The 7,531-nt window shown below is 50.8% G+C and overlaps 1 protein-coding gene across 1 annotated transcript in view; it reads right to left on the bottom strand.

The window, feature by feature from the left end:
* Positions 1 to 6,324: 6,324 nt before the first annotated feature.
* Positions 6,325 to 7,531, bottom strand: part of Slc45a3 (solute carrier family 45 member 3) — a 25,844-nt gene continuing 24,637 nt past the window's right edge. Inside the window, exon 7 of the mRNA XM_033761985.1 lies at positions 6,325 to 7,522. The gene's annotated coding sequence lies outside the window, so the exon portion shown is untranslated. The remainder of the gene's footprint in view (positions 7,523 to 7,531) is intronic.

Below are 7,531 nucleotides of genomic sequence, written 5' to 3' on the forward strand. Positions count from 1 at the left end.
CCACCACCCCTGCCTTGCAAGTGAAGGTCCTGAGTTTGATCCCCAGTACCCCCCCAAAATAGAGAGAATTCATTAAGTGAAAAAAAATGAATTCGTTTCATAAACAAAATCATTACTATTCCTATTTTAAAAACCTCCCCTTAGTACTGGTTTCGCCTGCTCCCCCTCAGCTCTGCGCTCCTGTGGTTCCAGGCTGCCTGGTAGGTGTCACCGTTCACTTGCACATGTTCCGTCTTCCGCAGGGACACTGAGGACTCGGAAGAGGTCTGCACCTCCTCCCACCTCTTCTCACCCCATCTGTGTCCCTGCCATGGTCCAAAGACTGAGTGGTTGCTTGGTGCTGCTGGGCAAGAGGAATTCTCAAAAGTCCTCTGATCTAAAAAATAGATATTTTTTAAATTTTGGAATATTAGATTTACAGAAAAGCTACAAAGATAATGAAGCATCCTGTGCCCTTCTCATCTTCGCTTTTTTATTTGGGGGGGCTTAGTATTGAGGATTGAATGGCGGAGCATTCACACTGAACTACATCCCCGCTTTAAAAAGATTTTCATTTTGGGGCCGGGGATTTAGCTCAGCGGTTCGGCGGCCTGCCTTGCAAGTGCAAGGACCCGAGTTCAATCCCCGGTACCAAGAAAAAAATTTTTTTTTTCATTTTGAGACAGGGCCTCATTAAGTCACTACGTTGTCCCCGGGCTGGGCTTGAACTTGGGATCCTTCCACCTCACCCTCCAGAGTTCTGGGATTGCAGCCGCACAGCTCCACAGCTGGCAGTTGGGAGGCTGATGCACAGCAGAAGTGATTTCTCACAGTTCTGGAGGCTGAAGTCCGAGGCCCTCACTCGGGCAGATCTGGCCTTGGTGAGGGCTGCGTCCTTCGTCCTAGACAACACTATCTTCTCACTGCGTCCTCACAAGGCCAAGGGCAGCGCAGCTCTCCGGGACCACTTCATACACGGACTGATTCCATCCAAGAGGGCTTCACCCTCAGCACCCCGTCACCTCCCAGAGGCCCGCCTCCAAATGCTGTGGCTCTGGGGATTAGGTTTCAAAATAAGGGCGACCCCGCTGCAATACCGAGAGGGGCCGGCAGGGGCGGTGTTCTCGGTCCCACCCTCTCCTGGACCAGGCCCTCCAGGGGCCCGCAGCCGCTGGTGACTCTTTCATTTTCACACCCCCAGCGCCCACAGGGGGTCGGGCACATGGGAAGGAGACAAATACTCGATGAGAAGAGGGAGTGCGCTAAGCGGAGTGGGATCTGTGAGCCGATCCACCAACAGCCTCGTTTGTACACACGGCTGGAGAGCCAGCCATGCAGGGCTGAGTTGGAGTCCGGGGAAGGCTGAGGTCAGGCGATTCTGTCGCCAGCGCTGTCAAGCTGCCGCCACGGGTGAGTGTGGAGATCCAGTGACAGCGCTGGATGTCAAAGTCCCGGCTCTAAGCAGCCCTTGACCGTCAGACGGCTGTAACCAAATCTGACCCTGCAAACCAGGGCTTTTTGCCCAGCAGCAAAAGAAATAATGGAGATCAGATGGCCCATCTCACTGTAACTGGTGCTTCAGGGGCCAGAGGGGAAGATCTGGGAACGGACACAGAATGGGATACCGCCCACCCGAGCCCTGGCCCAGTCCTTTCTGCAGCCTCCAAGACCAAGCCAGGACCAAGGCTCCATTCCAGTCTTGAGAGACAGCACGGGGGTGGGGAGAAGGACTGTGCAGGTTGAGACAAGCTTTTTGAGTGCCCCTGCTTATGCAGTTCACACTGCCCTGTGTAGCTCAGTCTGGCTTCAACTTACTGCGATCCTCCTGCCTCAGCCTCCTGAGCACAGGGGTTACCTTTCTACCCAGATGCCATACTCCTTGAGGGCAAAAACCAGACTGGAGAGGGCTCAAGTAATGCTTCAGCCTGCTAGGCAAATGCTGTGCCATCGAGCCCCACCCCAAGATGCAGGCTCCAATTACCTGGGGTGCCGGGTTAGCTGACCCCAACTACCACCCGTGTGCTGGAAATGTGTCCCCAGCTTCCTGTTCCTGAGGCCTCCCAGCATCCTCTGTGTGTCCCATTGGGGCTCTGGCCTGACCAGGTTTGGACAGTGAGAAGTGAGCTCCCTGAGAGCTGAGGCAGGTGGTAGTTACCGTCTCACTGTCTGCTCGCTTACTTCCCGCATCACCCTAGCGCGTGCACACATGCACACCGGAGCCTCCGGGCCAGGCCGTCGGTGTCGATGTGGGAGAAAACACGTAGAGAGGACACATGTAGAGAAACCAGATCCCCAGCCCGAGCGTGCACTGGCAGTTCCACTGCAAACCCACAGTTTACATTTCAAAACTGCTTCTAGTTTTGTCTGTTGAAAAAGCCCTCAGTCAATCACAACACCCTCGATGCCCGAGGTTTTGAGGGTCTCCGTTTCCAGGGAGAGCAAGCAAAGCCCTTTAGAAAAATGAGCTCACTTCAGCTTTACAAAGTGAGCCTGAACTCGTGCTCGTGACAGGAAGCAGAGAAGGTAGCAAAGACCATGGAAGGTGGTGTCAAAAAGGTTCTGAAATCAACTTGAAGAAGCTCCCGCCAGCCAGAGATAGAGATAATTTAAAGGGTTGTTTTGTTTTGTTTCTTTTGTTTTTTGAGACAGGGTCTTGCTTTGTAGCCCAGGCCGGCCGTGAACTCCTGGTGATCCTCCTGCCTCAGCCACCCGAGTGCTGGGATTACAGGTGTACGCCACCACACCTCGTAGGTAATTTGAATTTGAATAATGGTAACCACTGCAAAGGACTGAGACACAACAAATATATTTAAGTCCATGGCTACATAATGACCCCAAAGGGAAAAAACAGTCATGATGAGGGAATCTAGGGAATCAATTTTTTTCTTTAAACTAGTGATGGAAAAAGTCAGGCATTTCTTAAAGAAATGATAGAACATCATTGTTTTGTAGGAAATACAGGTTGATCATCCCTAACCCAAAAATCCGAAATTAAATTAAAAATTCCACACCATGAAATATTTGTTTGATGCAAAAGCTTATTTACAACATTGCATAAGTTAACTGCAGACTACATGTATAAGATGTATATAAAACATGAATAGATTTTGTGTTTAAACTTGGGTTCCACCCTCCAGGCATCTTGTAACAGGTATACCAATATTCCAAACTCTGAAATCAGAAACACTATGGTCCCATGCATTTTGGATAAGGGATAATGGATTTGTAATGAATATAAGTAAAAACAGCAATGATTAGCAACATCAAAAACAAAGAGCTAAGGACGCAGCTCCGTGGAAAAACTCATGCTGATTACACACAAGACCTTGCTGGGTTCGATCCCCAGCACCTCAAAAAACAAAGCAAAACACACATCACCACCACCACCAACAACAACAACACAGACATGAGCCAGGCACAGAGATGGGCACCTGCAGTCCCAGGCACTCAGGAGGCTGAGGCAGGAGGATGGCTTGAGCACAGGAATTAGAGGCCAAGACCAATGACAGCCTGAGCAACACAGTGAAACCCCATTTCAGAAAGAAAAGAAAAGCAAAACATGCATTAAGTCATTGCAAACAAACACCAGACAATACATGTCTCCTTATTAAGGAGGCACACAGCTCTATTAAGTGTTTTTGCAAAAACAAATGCAATCTGATTTGGTCCATGACTTTAAATACCAATTTACAGAAAACACAAGGACAATAAAAACATAAACTATGACCATAGGAAGGAATGCAGATGGTCTACAGGATAAGCCATGTAGTTTATTTAACAAATTTAAAGAAAAAAACAAAACTAAAATCGAGGCAGTACCTATGGATTAGGAGATGTAAGGGACATCAACCTACTGCAAAGTATAAAATTTACTTTGGTCTCAATCTAGAAAAAACAATACCAAAACAAACACACTACAAGATAGGAAAACACAGCAACTGGACATTTGCTTATTTTAAGGAAATGTTTTTAAATGTGGTAGTGGAAACGTGGCGTTTTAGAATGCCTTTGTCTTTCAAAGTCACATTCTGGAAAACTTCCTATTGAAATCTGATGCCTGAGCTCTACTTCCGAGTCACTGCCGTTGGGTGTCCCATCCTCCTCTGCTCCTGTATGTATTAAACATTACCAGCTAGGCGTGGTGGTGCACGCCTGTGATCCCAGCGTTCGGGAGGCTGAGGCAGGAGGAGTGCGGCAAGCTTGAGGCCACTCTGGGCAACTAGTGCAATCTCGTCTCTAATTAACAACAAAAAGCTATGCATAATAAAAGAAAAAAATCTAAAACAGCATGGATGAACCATCCCTAATCGGAGATATCCTAAGGACAGAGTCGACCACAAAGAAATCTTAAATTGCACTTCGCAGTGTTGTGATTAGTTAGCAGCAAGACCAGCAGGACTTCTCAACTGCAGCAGAGTGCAGAGCAAGGCAGGTAAGCTGCGTGTGGTGGCACAGGCCTGGGATCCCAGTCAGGAAAGCTCACAGCAGGAGGATCGCAAATCTGAATCCAGGCTGGGGCCTGAGCAAGGACGCGTCCCAGATAAACCAAGGACTAAACCAGCTGAGATCCAGCTCAGGGGCACAGCGCCCTTGGTACCAAGACAAAACAAACCCAAACACCGCGGGAACAGCCTGCCAAATACAGGGTGTGCTTAACTCTGTGGGGAAAATGCTCACAAATGAATGGCATGAAAAAGAAGAAGGGGTAGCCTGGGGCTGTGGGGCAGGAGTGGAGCTCAAGGGAGAGCAGGTGCAAGGTCCTGGGTTCAAGGGGTGGGGGTGGGGTGGTTAGGAACTTACGAGAATCTTAGAGACACAGCAACCAAAGATAGTTTGTCTATCTCATTTGGGTCCTGAATGACACTAAGACACTAAGAGTAAAAAAAAAAATTTTTTTTTTGTCAACTGGGGAAAACTACATGGACTGAATAATTGATTGTTGTACATTTTGTTGGATACCATGGTGTTATAACTCGTTTCTTTGAGAGACACTTTAGCATTTATAGGAGACATGCAGTTGTTTGGCACTTGCTTTAAAAATACCCAAAGCAGGCGGGGTGCAGGAAGCAGTGGGGGAGGAGGGAGGAAATAGGTAAACCGAAAAAAAGCGGTAGCATGTTAATTCACTGTAAAACCGGGCTCGTGATAGCAATCTCATTACAGTGTGTTTGAAATTTCATAAAAGTTAAATAATATATAGAATAGCTTTAAAGAGTCACATTGTTATAGATGGCTGGGTTTGGTAGAAATATTCTAGGCAGTCGGACAGGGCTGGGCACTGAGGAAGGCGGTGCCGGGGTGGGAACACATCACAACGGTGACCAGAGGTGCATCTCCTGACGGCCAGGCCTCAAGATAAAGACGGCGTGACCAGGCCTCGCGGCTCCCCGAGGACAAGGTAACCGGTATCACCCGGCCCAGCAAAGCCCAGATAGACTCCAGTCACCCGGTGGCTGAGCTGAACACTCCCGGTCCATCCCTTCCAAGAAGGTCCTTGTTCTTGCCGTGCACACCCGCTCGGTGACCCGCTTCTGCGTTGGCTCAGTATTACCCGAGCGGCTAGACTTGTAATCGTACTGGTTGATCATGGTTTTGAACCACGTCGTACCCACCTTGTGATTTTGCTCTGTCAAACTTCCTTTGAGAAGCTGCTCATTCGTAACCCGCTTTCAGGTCCCTTCCTGTCCCTCAGGAGCACTCTCTCTCTCTCAAAAAATAGTTCCTGCTCTTAACCTCTGCTGTTCCTTACAATTAATTCTCTGATTCTGAGGAACACATACTGGGCATCTCTGACACCTGACAGGTGGGGAGTTTGATTATTTCCTCGTTATCAAAAAGAGCCCAGGCCAGAATTTAAGGGACAGGAATGAACCGAAGGCCTGCGAAGGTTGGAGAAATCGGGAGATGACAAGGCAGGGAGGGGCTGGGCACGTGGTGCTGAAAGCTCCGCCCAGCCCGGCAAGGCGCCTTCCCCTCCGCTGTGCGGGATGATGGGAGTCTGCGCCACCTTCTCCCGCGAACCCTCGGAAAGAGAAAACATCCCCGGACCGGGGACTTAGCTCAGTGGTTCTGGCTCCTGCCTTGCAAGCGCAATGATCTGAGTTCGATCTCTGGTACCAAAGAAAACATCCCTGTTCTTCAGCACCTGGAATTCTTCCTGTCCCTTTGTCCAGTCCCCATCCCCACAGTCACCGACGAAGGGTGCCGTGCCAGGGCTCCATCTGCTGGTAAAATCTGGGAACTGAAGTTACCGAAAGTTAAGGAGTTAAGGTCCCCAGGAGCAGGGAGTTGAAGATGATTGGAGGGAGAGCTGGTTCTCCCCCCTTAGAAAAGACAAACACTTGCAATTAAACATATAAGAAGCCTTTAATTTCCTCACCATAAACATTATACTCTGATTGCTCACAAACAGTATAAAATATTTACTCCGCTAAATAAATAAGACATAACATTATTGCAAACGGCACTTAAACCCTGAGCGAGAGCGCTGAGAGCTCCTCGCCTCGGGCAGGGGTGTTCCTGAGTCGGGGTGGATTCCCAAGCACAGCCGCCCCGGGACGGAAACGGTCAAAGGCTCAAGGGACCACACTTGTGCTTCTGGTCCTGCGATGCGCCCAGTCAGGCTGCAGCTGCGGGGGTGGGGTGGGGGGTGGAAGGGCAGCGTCTTCACCAGCCCTACAGGGGCAGAGGGGAGCCAGGGGCATCCGGCCGGGGCAGGAGACAAGAGATTAGGGGCGTGACACTCGGAGTCCCCTCTGCCTCCCCTCAACCTCCCAGCTCTGGGCAAGCACATCTGGGCTGTCACCTCAGGTGAGTAGAGCTCCCAAGGTCCTGGTCTAGGCAGTTTTGGGGGGCCACACCTGTCACCCCAGGAGAACAGGATTCTAGCAAAGATCAGCCTCTTGGGGACCCAGTTATGGAGGCTCTCATTCTACCCACCTGCTAGGCACCAACACAGAAGAGCTGGGAATGGATCTTTCCCTTCTCCTTTGCCAAATAAATAAGTTAAATACTCAAAGTCCTGGGTCCCCAGAGACCACCAGCCGTGTCCTGACAGGAGGTGGAGGCAGAGGAAGCAGCACCGCTGTGGGCCACATGGCCGGGCCCCTAGGACCCTTCCTGCAAGTAGGTCTTACACCTCCGAATCCCGGGGGAGCTTCAGCTAGAAACTCCCATGCAAGAGCAACACCTGGAGGCTGCAGGGTAAGGGGGCTTGGAGGTGCGAGACCAGGTGGCTGAGTTTATTCAGCTGCCCAGACGCCTTCCGAGTCTACCTGAACTAGGTGCTGGCTCTAAGCCTGAGCCTGGGTGACCCGCCTACAGAGTCCCGCATTCCAGTGCATGGAGCTCATCACATGCCCGCCCTTGGGCTCCCCGCAGAAGCCCAGACCAAAAGTCAGATGGGAAGCTGCCCGCCAGCCCTAGGAGCAGGAAGAGCCCGGGGAAGCCTCAGACCACAACGGGTGAGGCTATGCGCCACGTCGCCACGGGGTGGCAGCAGAGCGCCGCGCCACTCGGGCAGCGGGGAGGCCCGTGGCCCCACCCGTGGGAG

This window comes from Fukomys damarensis, unplaced genomic scaffold, assembly GCF_012274545.1.
Source record: "Fukomys damarensis isolate Sample0158 unplaced genomic scaffold, DMR_v1.0_HiC HiC_scaffold_11, whole genome shotgun sequence".
Lineage (NCBI taxonomy): Eukaryota > Metazoa > Chordata > Mammalia > Rodentia > Bathyergidae > Fukomys > Fukomys damarensis.